At 45.8% G+C, this 12,599-nt stretch overlaps 1 long non-coding RNA gene across 1 annotated transcript; it reads left to right on the top strand.

The window, feature by feature from the left end:
* Nucleotides 1–2,308: 2,308 nt before the first annotated feature.
* LOC122446728 lies at nt 2,309–10,913 on the top strand. Its single transcript, XR_006270985.1, has 3 exons — nt 2,309–2,802; nt 10,029–10,181; nt 10,312–10,913. It is a non-coding gene; the product is annotated as an uncharacterized LOC122446728 (long non-coding RNA).
* The last annotated feature ends 1,686 nt before the right edge of the window (nt 10,914–12,599 follow it).

Genomic DNA, 12,599 nt, shown 5'->3' with positions numbered 1-12,599 from the left:
CATCTCCTGTGGCTCCTGTATTGCAGGTGGATTCTTCTACTGTCAAGCCCCTGGCAGGTCTATATTCTCCTCTGTCAGTGGCCCCTCTGCCCAGGCTCCTCCCATGACTTTGCCACCAGGAAGACATTCCCGTGGCTTCCCTTCCTGACCCGCTTCCTTCAGAGGACCCATGCCTTCCTTCCCAAGGAAGGAGAGTGAAGCCCCTGGGGATCAGAGCCCCCAGGATACCATCTGATCAGCAGAAGGCTCTGGCCCGGGGAGGCCTCCCACCCCATGCACCACCCACACCCGCCAGCCATCAGCTCAGCTCTGCTGCCCAGGGCAGCCGTGGGACTGGGCTCTGACACCATGGTCTCTGCAGGAGGCCCAGCAGGAGACCAGCAAGCAGCAAAACCAGGACAAAATGTTTAGCTGTGTTTTAAAGACTAACTCTGATCACACCCCACTGACTCTGTTCCTCCTCCCAAGCCTTCATTAACTATAATCCAACTCATGGGCAGGAAAAGGGAAACCCTTCTCTTCTGTGTAAAAGGAGGGGGAAAATTCATAGCATTGCAGAATTTTGAAACAAAAAAATGTTAGGAAGACTCAAAAATTGTCAAGTCTATTTAGAAGTTCACCTGGAACATGGATGTACAGGTATGCATGTTTACCTGTCCACATGCATGGGTGTGGGTCCTCGTAATACTCATGAACAAAAAATATTCACAACCATTGCTAAGGAATCCTTTGATTTGGTTTGAAGTTAATATTGGGTGAACTCGAGAATGCAGAGATTTACCTGTTGAGTTTACAAGGGATTATGTTCAACCTATAACAGCTGATGTGACAATTTTCCTGCTCCAATAATTAATGAAAGAAAACATGATTTTCTTAGGAGTCGATGTAACATATTTCATTATTTATTGACTAGATCCATGAGACGCTAATGAGTAGATGCCATTAGCCAAGGTCAAATGTGGTACAGTGCAACCAGGTATCTTCAGAATTTAGGTAAATGAAGGTGTTAATCCAAGTCATAAGGTATGGATGATATTCAAATAAAGGGATGTTAAGTACATCCACTTAATATAAGAACCGAGTGGAGCGGAAGTCCTTGTGTTGCCCAGGTATCAGCATCTTCAGAGGCAAAGGCTGCATCTCTCCTGACCCTTGATGCCTGGAGGGTTGATCTCCAGTCAGTTTCCCCAACAGCTAGAAGAGATTATATTTTGAGAACAGAATTCCTTTTTCCTACAGGATCTACTCCATGGGGTTGTTGTTGTAGTTCAGTTGCTAAGTCCTGTCCGACTCACTGCGACCCCACGGACTGCAGCACATCAGGCTCCTCTGCTCTCCGCTACCTTCCAGAGCTCACTCAAATCAATAACCCTTGAGTCAGTGATGCTATCTAACCATCCCATCCTCCTCCTGCCCTCAATCTTCCTCAGTATCACGGTCTTTTCCAATGAGCTGATTCTTTTCATCAGGCGGCCAAAGTATTGGAGCTTCAGCTTCAGCGTCAGTCCATGGGGTGTCCAGGTCTAACCCCTTCCCCACCAGCACAGGCGTGGCTTCCAGCAGGCCCAGGCCATTGGAGCACCACGCCCCCAGCATTATAACTGGTCCTGTGATTAGCTGTGGTACCCAAGCCAGGCTGAATGGAGCTCTCTCCAAGGTGTTAGCTCTCCTCTCTCTGAAGCTACCAGCCTTTGATGAGAGTGGCCATATTTTCTATTAAACTGGGGCAGGGAGAATGAAGCGAAATAGAAGAAAACCCACAGATGAAAAAGGCAAAGAAGATCTCCAGTGACATAGGCTCAACTCAGATCCAGCCAAATTCCTTGACCAATCCTGTTGAATTCCTACTATCCTGTAAGGATTTACAACACAGGATTCGGTCACTTGCAATTGAAAGGATCCTGGCTGAATGCTGTCCTCTGTAACCTTTCTATCTCTCTCTTCAGCTTCTTTCACAATTCCACAAAAGTCAGAGACCCAGTAATTAACACACCTGCTTTTTAAAGTCACCAGCTCAATTTACAGCAAGAAACCCAAGCACACAGCTTTCTTAAGCAAGTAGGGGAAGAGCTTAACTGTAAATAACAAAGGGTGTTGGTTTTCATGACCGTTTATCAGATTTATGTTCTTAAAAAATTGAAATGAAAAGTAAATTAAATCAACAGAACAAGCACCAACTGTGAGTCAAGACTGATTTAAGCTGAGAACTTCTGCAACATTAAGTTTCACCAGGGGATGTTCCGAGGCTAGCATTTGGCCTTTGGTGTTGGGGACACAACTGAACCAGAGACTCCAAATTCGGGGACTTGGCAGGATGTTGATGGGAGAACTTGCCCCAGGCCTTGAAGCACGTTGTATTCCCAAAACTATGCCCCGAGGGAGTGCGGAGAGCAGCAAGGAGGGGACTCGAGCGTGGGAAAAGGGCAGAGGCCATCCCAGACTGAAGACAGAAGGCGGTGTGTTATGGTTCGTCTGTCTGTAGGTGTCACAGGCAAGACATCGCAGAGCAGGAAAGATACAGGGGACGGGAAGGCAAGAAGAATCAGATGGAGAAGACGGATTAGAAGGTTTATCCTGGACCTACCCGGACAGGCAGAGATTCCCCCAGGGCTGCTGGCTAGTCCGTGTCCACAGGTCAAAAGTGGATGGAGAACTGGATGGCTGCCTACCCGATGTTTGATTCAACAACTCATTCAAAAGCAGGAAACCACTGGCCAAGGCTGCAAAAGCGAATAGCACCTTATTGATCGAAGTGCGGGGCAAGAGACTGGAACCAGGCAAGGGCTTTACAAGGAAACTCATGTAAGTGACTACATCGTTTGTGCTGAGGCTGTTAAGGGTCTATGCGAGGTTCGCTTCTCCTCGGGGGAACAGATTTTCCTTCTGAGAAAACTAAAGTGGGGAACCACGGAGGGGCTGATCAGTAGGTTTGGGGGAGTTACACATGTGTGACATGTGTTATGACATGGCTGTGCGCCAGCTGCCACACTTGGACCCAGAGTCAGGGTCTGAGGAAGGAGAACGGTGTGTCTACGAGACTGAGCGGGGACAAGTACCCACGTTGTTTTCAACGGATGTCTTTTGAGCATGCATTATTTTAGGAGAAATATATATCTTACAGGGGTTTGAAGAAATTGTGAAAGCAGCATTTAACTTTTCTTTTTTAATTTTTTTTTTACTGAAGCATATTTGATTTTCAGTGATGTGTTCATTTCTGCTCCACAGCAAAGTGACTCAATTATACACGTATATAATCCTTTTTAATATTCTTTTCCATTATGCTTTATCTGAAAATATTGAATATAGCTCCTGTGATATACAGTAAGACCTTGCATTGTTTATTTCTAACTTTTCTTAATAAACTGTCCATATTTCTATAAAAATAGGAACACAGTTACATGCACACCTACACGCACACACACGCATGTGTTTACACACATATGTTGCATGTATGTGTGCATGTGCTGTGAAAACGCTGCTCTCACAGTCTCTTCAAACCCCTGAAGGATAAATATTTCTTCCAAAATAATGTGGAGTCAAAAGACCTCTGCAGAAAACAACGTGTGTCCTCGTCCCCCCTCGGTCTCATACACTCACTGCTCTCCTTACTCACACACATGCATGCATACACACACGTACACACACATGCATGCATACACAGGCACATACACACCTTCCGTTTCTGCTGAGCTGCTTCTGCATTCGCCTTCAGCTTCCTTTCTTCTGGTTGGATGACCCCGGGGGCTTTCTCCCGGCTCCGGACCCCACGGGCTGGTGGCAGCTCAGTGCTGCTGGGGCCCTGCACCTGCTGCCCCGAGTTGGTCCCCCCACGCCCTGCATCCCACGATGCTCTGATCTAAACGTGGTACCAAGTCAGGGCCCGATGGGCACCCTGCGGCAGCCTGGGGGCAAGCATTCCCACTTGCTCTCCCCAAGTGTGTGGACAGCTGGCCACGGGTGCTCAGATTCCAGACACACAGCCCGTCTAAAGCATGGACAGCCGCCCCAGTGACCGGGGGTGACATCTCTGACCTCACACTCCTTGCTGGAGACCCTGGATGGGGCAGAATCCTGCCCCTGAATAGACAGAAGGCCCGGGTTTTCTGCTTTAGGTCCTCGTGTCTGCTCCTGACCTCCCTGAAAACGAAGCATCGCTCAGTCCTTCCTGCCCGCACCCCCAAGTCCAAGTGTGTGCTCTCTGATGTTACTGAACGTGCGTGTCCTTGGAGACAATAACATGCAGCCCACATCACGCCCATGATCACTCCCTCGGCCACGACTCACCCCCTGGAAGAAACTGCCTGGTGGGCCTGGGGACCGACCCCTCTGACTTTTATTCCAGACTTGTCACCTCTTCACATACCCACATTGTTGGCACAGCTTTCCTCTGCAGTTGACTTTTTTTGTTAGATGATGTGTTCTGAGATTTCAGTAAAAGCTCGCAAATTGATGGGCAGGACTTCGGGTGGCTGATAAGAGAGATGACAACAGTCTTAAATGAGTCTTTTTCATCCGAGTTATTTCTACAAATATCCTTGTAAAACAAACCCATGCCTTTGACCGGACCAGCCACAATTCTTTCCAAATTTCTCAGAAACCAAAATGCACACAATTAAGTAGTGGACCCTATCTGAGGTTTAGGCGTGGGGCTTGCAAGCAGACACAGTGGCCTCATAGCTGACTACACCCAGGGCCTGCTGCCACGTGGACATCCATGCAGGGCTCCCTCTATGTGATCCAGACCCCAGGCACATGGGCCCGGGCTGGCAACCTCTGCCAGACCTTGGTACCCTTCTGGCACTAGGTGGGCCTGGGGTCCTCCATTCCCTTCGTCTGGTCCTGATATGTCGGCCCGGATGAAAGCTAAACAGATTCCTGATGAAATGAAAAATGGTGTCAGCACTCACACAGAGCTTAAATTCAGGCTTTTCAGGAAACGTTAAAGATGAATGAATAAAGGTATTCCCAGTAAATCTTGGGCACTTCATCGATCATATGGAAAGCTTTTAAAATGAACTTATAAATATCTTAAGATGAGAGGATAAAAACTGTACTAGTTCGAAACATCGTTTTTGAAACTTTAAAAGCTTATCACATTAGCCAAAAATACAACCCTCTGCTAGAGAGCCTTCGGTGGCTAGAATTGAGGGCAAGTGCTGCTTCTTCTTACTTTTCTATACTTTGAGAATTTTCTGTGAGAAGCCTAAATTTTCCTTGTAAGCAGAAAAAAAAATGAAAAGTAATTGCACAGCTGCCTTAAATTATAAAATACTAATGAAGCTAAGACTCACACAACTTGGAAGAAAACTTTTAGCAATACTTAGGTGATGATATGGGCTACCCAGGTGGCACTAGTGGTAAAGAACCCGCCTGCTAATTCAGGACACACAGGAGATGGGGGTTCAATCCCTGGGTCAGGAAGGTCCCCTGGAGGAGGACATGGCAACCCACTCCAGTATTCTTGCCTTGAGAATCCCATGGACAGAGGAGCCTGGCAGACTACAGTTCATAGGGTCACAAAGAGTCAGACACAACTGAAGCGACTTAGCACACACACACACACAGGTGACAATATATACCCAGAATATAGATTTCTAGGGAAAAAATTATTTTATGTGCATACAAGTGGGTAAAGTTTAGGGAAAGTATGCTTCTTTCTAAATATTACAATTGCCACAGAGAAGCAATAGCAATCTCTCTACGAAGTGTGTTTCTTGAGTCATTTTAGTGTGTAATTGCTCCACACTTAAAACATTGACCGCAGTCACTGAGGGTAGCATTTCAAATGCAGTCAGCTCACGCCTTGAACTTATGAAAAGGTAGTTCTTTGTCTCTGTCCTTTGAGGAAGCGCGTGATGAGGAAAACCCAAGGTGTAATAAAGAAGGATGGTGAACCCAGTTTCATCTCATCAGTTAACTAGACCGGATGCCAGAAATCCTGTTTGATACAGAAATAAAAAAGAATATGTACCTCAAAATGCATGCTATCTTGTACACAACTGTGTCTTACAATGGCATGCTCTCATAGGAAAGGTGGTCAAGTGTTTCAGCAGAGGAAAACACGTCTTTTCTCAGCCCTGGCGGTCTGTGGCTGGGAGAACGCTGCTGAGACAAGATGGCCATGCTCCTGGCTGATGCATCTCAGCTGAAATAGAGTTTCAGGTCCCCAGCGAGGTCCTGGTGACATGGCTGGCAACACTCGTTCTAAAGCGAGGTCTAAACAACAGCTTCAGCAATTCTCATGCAATTCATGGGTAAGTCAAAAGACTCCATGAAGACATCCAGTCTAGAGAGTTCATCATGACCACCTCAATATGATCCAGTGGGGTTTGTTATTGTTCCCACAGAGTAGTAATGCCAGAAATGAAATGAACAAACCACATGATTATGCCAATTTCCCAATCGGAAGAAAATAGTTCAGGTGCTACAGCTGATGCTGAGACACCTGGATAGTCATCTCTCAGACATGGGTCTCCAGGGTCAGCAGATAAGGCCGTGTCCCTCCAGAACCCCATCACCTGGTCCCCGGGGCACCCTACTGGCTCACGCCCCTCCCTGGGACCCCACATTCAGGAGGAGTCAGTTCCTGAGCATATCAGAACCTGAGTCTAGAGCAGCTGGGGGCACAGGTGGAGGCCAGGGAGGCTGGGAAGTAGAAATGACAGAGAAGGAGGCCCCCAGGTGGTCTGACCACACTTTGAGATGAAGAGTCTATAAGCCACTGGGTTCTTGAGAAAGCCTGGTGCTTATGGAAGAATTTTTGGGATTTTTTCCCTGTTTTGTTTGTTTCCCCTTTAAATCTTTCATTGAAAAATAATCTTCTAGGGAGCCCATGGGTCAAATATGTCACATGCTCTTTTCTGTAGATTGGTAGGGATTTGGCTCAAAGAGGCAGAATTGAAACTCATTCATTTTAAACCTGTATTCTCCTTACAAAGGACAGTCAAGTACCAACACCTAAGATCATTAGTACTGAGTAACTCTTGACTGTGTGAGGACGCCTGATCATGGGCAGTTAACACTTTGCTGGAATCCCGTTAATCTACGGTGATAGAAGTTATCTGTGGCCTGAGCCTGAGCAGGACAGGCTTACTGGCCAAGCAGAAGCAACTATGTGAGACCATTTGCCTTGCCTGCAATTCACACTTGTCACCACCACGGCCAACCACACTGGACATCCAGCCAAGGACTTCTCTTAAGGTCACCTCATTAGTCAAAGGGCCGCTGGAGCGTCCAGAGGAAGGGAACATAGAAGACGCTGCAGATTCCTGGAAGAGCCAGGGGAGTAAGCTATTTATTTATTTGCATATAAAAACTTTTTCAGTTCAGCAGCAAACTGGAAGCAGAGCAGAACCATTTAAAATAGCTCAGTCCCACAAAGTCATTCAAAAGGGAAGAGAGGGCCAGGCCACGCACGGAAGCTGAACCCCAGTGAATGGGTACCACTGCCCAGGTTAGGGATTTCTAGCACAAAAGGCTAGGCACGTTCCATCTCTAGAAGTTTAAATTCATGTGGCACGATTTTGCAAAATTGAAACAAAATCACGGGCCGTGCTCCCTGAGACACGAGCTTCCTGATGATGAGCAGGGTGCCTGTAGGAGGCTGAAGGGAAGGGAAGGGGAGGTGAGTCCATCACTCTCTCTGTGGAAAATGCCAGAAGCAGAGGGGAACCCATTCCACGTCAACCAAAGAGCAAGTCATGGGAGACCAATTTGATTGCACTTCCCTGATGGAATTTCAAGAACCGCCAATGCGGAGTGCAATACACATCTTCCAGTGAAAGTTTAACAAAGCATTTGACAATAAGATCTATTAGACTGCAGAGCAGACTTCCAGAAGAAGTTGTGGGAGTGATCTCTCCAGGGAACTTTCAGATAAAACCAGACAAGCCATTCAAGGATGATGCTGCAGAGGACAATTTTCTTTTTAATTTTTTGGCTGTGTTGGATCTTCGTTGCAGCTGCGGACAGCAGTGGCCACTCTCGAGTTGCCGAGTGTGGGTTTCTCACTGCAGTGGCTTCTCTCGCAGCGGGGCACAGACTCCAAGCATGTGGGCTCAGTAGTTGTGGCTCTTGGGCTTAGCTGCTCTGAGGAATGTGGGATTCACCAGATCGGGGGTCAAACCCATGTTCCCTACATTGGCAGGCCGATTCTTAACCTCTGGGCCACCAGCAAAGTCTGACCATTTTTTTTTTCACCTAGTTCCTTGATTTAACTGGGCCACTTAACATTTTGGGGGTGAAACTATGATAACCAGTCCTCTAAAGGAAAGGGTGATCAGAAATATGGGTTTGTTGAATACTTTTCAGCTTTTATCCCTTGCTTAGACATAGGAAAGTGGGCTCTTTTCAGATGGCCCCACTTCCCAGAGATAATGAGAGTGAAGAACCACCAGCCATGCCCACAGAGAGAGATTTCACCAACACCATCTAAGGCCCCAGGCCTCTCCACCAGCTACCAGCGATTTGGCCATGGGACCGCATGCATTACACCTTCCACCTGCTGCTTCACGGCCAACCCAACAGGAACGCTGGCATTTCTGGATGCTCTCCACATGAAAATAAATAACTGTCACCATACCTTGACAATTCACACACAACAGGCACACAATGTTGTCTGAAGCCCCTTAAATACCCCTGTGTCCAGTATAATAAAATACATAACAATGCATCATTTTCTATCATCCTTTCCCTTAACTAGCCATACAAATATTTAAAAGTCAGAACACTCCAACACTGTGTTTGTCTAGGATATAAATACTAATTGCTTCCCTAGTTGCACCCTGCTACTTTTGAGGAGGAAAAAATGATTTTTTTTAAACCTTGCTACAAAATATATGCAGAATTTGTTTTCCAATGAACGCCTAATAAGGCTACCTCTTAAGTCGAGATATGTAAAAAATTGCCCTTTTCACAGCTGATAAAATACAAATTAATCCTTAGAGGATTTAATATGTGCCTATTTATTACTTTCAAATCTGAATGTACCGTGGCAATTAATATGGCTTCCATTAGCCTGTGAGGAAATCAGTAACTTTGCCTTTGAAACTAGAAGTAAATGCAGTGTTGACCCTGTTTTAAATGCCTCCTACCTGTGTGTGCACACGAGCCCGTGTTTGCTTTCAAATGTGCTACTCGAGGTGCGGTTTGATGCCCTTCAGAAGATCACGATTGCCACGGCGCCTCTGTAGTTATAGCATTGCTTCCAGAATCAATTTGAGTTCCAAAAGCTTTAAATTGCAGTGTCTTCAGGGTATGAAATAATGTTGTTTGTATGCAACTGCAAGTTCAGTTTATTATGAGAAATGAAAACATTTTAAAAATTAAAGAAACATTTTTCTTTGTGTTCACAGTTCATTGTGTTAGTTTAACCCCCACACTTAACCTCCACAGTTCATTTTATAAACTCTCCTTTCGTTTGTTTTTGCATGCATGCAGACTTAACCCTTGATTATCCAGCTCTTTTTTCGAATACCAGTAAATGAAGTTTTTGAGAGGAAATGTGCATTTCTCCCATCTCCTGGAAGTGTGTAATTGGTGGGATGCAGAATTATGCAATTACATTTGCAGAAATTTGAGTGTTCCTTACTTCTTAACCCACCTTTCTTAGAAAGCCACTCAGGTCCATTTTTAACATTTGTTTATATAGCATATTTCAATTTTCTCAATTGTATTCAAAGCATCTGAGGCCATAACAACCTACAACCTAAGCCAGATTGAAGTTGAAATCTGTGTCATAATTTCATCCAATCACATTTCTCTACTGAGCATTTTTCAAAATGAGCTCCACATTTTTTTTTCCACCTTGCCCTCAAAATTTTAGTCTACAATTAAAAGAGTCATTTCATTTTCTTCTTCAAAAAGAAGTCCTTCTAATCGTCACAAGTGCTTATTCTTTAAGAATCTGGCAATCAGGCAGCTTTGACTTACATTGTTTAAGGGGAGGATGTCTGTTTGATATTCTGCTTTTGTGTATTCGTCAGCAAAAGTCTATAGAATTTCCTGTAATGGTCTTGGTTTATTTACAGTTTGGCAGTCGTATTTGTTTAGGCTAAAAGAACGCCTCTGCGGAGTTAAGGCAAGCAGCCCTCTTTGCTCTGAGAATTATGTCACCTCTTCTGTCCCATTTCAGCCCATGGAGCTCTTTGACAGACAGCATGAACAAATCTGCATAAGGAAAAGTAAGTGACAGCTGGGGTCAGACTCTCTCTGTTTAATGACACTGCCAGTTACACATTTTGAATTGTTTAAATATGAGTCTACCGCTTCCACAATCATCATTTCACTGGTTCCCCTTTTCATACCCAACAGCCAGGAAACTGACACGCAATTACACAGTTGCTGATGGTATCGCCGGCGCCGATAATTAAACCCGCCACCCGAGGACTGCGATCGCTAGTCTACAGCTGGGATGTCGTCAGGAGGCAGCAGCTCCTGCAGCTTTTAACGCTGGCTCCATACAGGTGAACCTCTGGTCCGGGCGCTGGAGAACCGGCCGGCCTCCACACATCATTTGCAACATCGCACACAAATGAAGAAAATCTATTAGCAATCCAATAAGTGGAATACAAACGCGATGACCCAAGGGTTAAACTGTCTGCTTGGACTCAGGAGTTGGATCTATTAGATATTGTTCTTTCTCCCCCTCTTCGCTGCTGTATTTACCGAAAAGATCACCAAACGGTCTCCTACCTCTGAGAACAAGCCTCCAGTTTTCACCTGTGAGGTTGCAGCAGATGCAAAGACCATATAGCTAGGCTTGAATCTGTGGCTGGATCTGAATAAGGAAATAGGGGAGACTCTGGGAGGAGGGGGAAGGGAGCTTCCCAGGTGGCTCAATGGTAGAGAATCCGCCTGCCAATGCAGGAGACGTTGGTTCGATCTCTGTGTCAGGAAGATCCCCTGGACAAGGAAATGGCAACCCACTCTGGTATTCCTGCCTGGAGAATCCCATGGATAGAGCCTGGCAGGCTACAGTCTATGGGGGTCACAAAACAGTTGGACATGACTTAACGACTGAACAACTGGAAAAAAAATGTAAACCCTTACAAGTTATTAGCTAAAAGTAGATTTAATATCTTGAGAGGCAATGAGATTGAGACAGAAAGAGACTGGGTAGGTTGGGGGGGACTTTCAACCTCCTGGGAGCTTAAGTGTAATTCACACACTTCTGCCCAAGAACATGGTCCTGCTGATGGCATAGCGTCTGGTGACTTCTGACATCCCAGTTCCTCCTCCACCCCTGCAAGGACACGTGAAAGGGGCAGAAGTGTGAAGAGTTGCTAAAATAATCTAAATAGGGCAGACAGGGTATGCAAAAGAGACAGGAGAAGACACGGGCTGCAGGTTTATGAATGCTAAACATTAAAATATTAGAAAAAATAACTGGAAAAGTTAAAGCTGCCACAGACAAGTGATAATCCAAATTTTAATAGGCCCCGACAGCATGACAGAGGCAGCTTTGCCTAGAATGAACTATATTTATTCAATTCAAAAAATGAGCAATTTATTCATTGTACTAAGCCCTAACCTTATCATCACATGGGTCTATGTGTCTTTCGTGGACTGCCTGCCTTTCAAAATAACCTCCCAGCACAGCTGCCCTGGGAAAATGAAGACGAGACGGCTCCCTGTTCCCTGAGCCGGACTCCAGAGGAAGAGTCACACGGTAGAAGGGAACCAACTCGTGTGGGTTTTCCTCCCACCCTCTGCAGGCTGACCTGCCGCCCTGATTTGCTGGGCTGAGAGGGCTCAAGGACTTAGGACACTCATGTGAACACTAGAAAGTCCCGGTCAACTGCCCCCACTACTCCATAATGTTAAAGAGAAAGTTGGATTGATTTTTCTTTTTGTTTTTAACCTTTTCAAACTCTACTGCAGAAGCACCACCTCACGTATTTTGGGCTAAGCAAGCTAGAGCTGGACATCTTTATCCCAGATGTCACAAATGTGCTGGGTGGGGCTGCAAGCCAGACATAGTCTAAAAGCGCCCATTGTAATCTACTATAATTTGAAATATCTTAACATTAATTCCACTAAGATAAACTATGCAATGGAAAACAAAATTGCATGAGCTTTTGAAAAGATATTATTAAATCGAGATAATGTAGAATTCTCCTTTCTTTTACCAGTGTTATTTTTTATGTGTTTTGGCAGTGCTGGGCCTTCGTTGCTATGCGGGCTTTTCTCTAGTTGTGGCGAGCGCCACGCATGGTGTGCGGGAGTCTCACTGCGGGGGCTCCTCTTGTTGCAGAGCTCAGGCTGTAGGGCTCAGTAGTTGCGGCTCCCCACATTTAGAGCACAGGCTCAGTATTTGTTGCTCTGCAGCCTGCAGGATCTTCCCGGTTGGGGATCGAACCTGTGTCTCCTGCATTGGCAGGCAGGTTCTTTACCACCAAGCCACCAGGGAAGCTCAATCGTGAACTTTTAAGAGAATACACAGGTCTTCAGAGGTTTTTTGCTCTTTGGGCTGGATGGACAGCCAGGTTTCAGCTCACGCTTGGAACGTATTTTTGGCTGCATTTGAGCAGAGCGATCCAGTCCACTTTCCCCGTTCCCCCTTCAGGCACAGAGAAGGACACGCCCAGGAACACCACACA

The sequence above is a fragment of the Cervus canadensis genome, chromosome 8 (assembly GCF_019320065.1).
Source record: "Cervus canadensis isolate Bull #8, Minnesota chromosome 8, ASM1932006v1, whole genome shotgun sequence".
Taxonomy (NCBI): domain Eukaryota; kingdom Metazoa; phylum Chordata; class Mammalia; order Artiodactyla; family Cervidae; genus Cervus; species Cervus canadensis.
The sequence above is the reverse complement of the archived record's forward strand: the minus strand, read 5'-3'. Positions and strand labels throughout refer to the sequence as shown.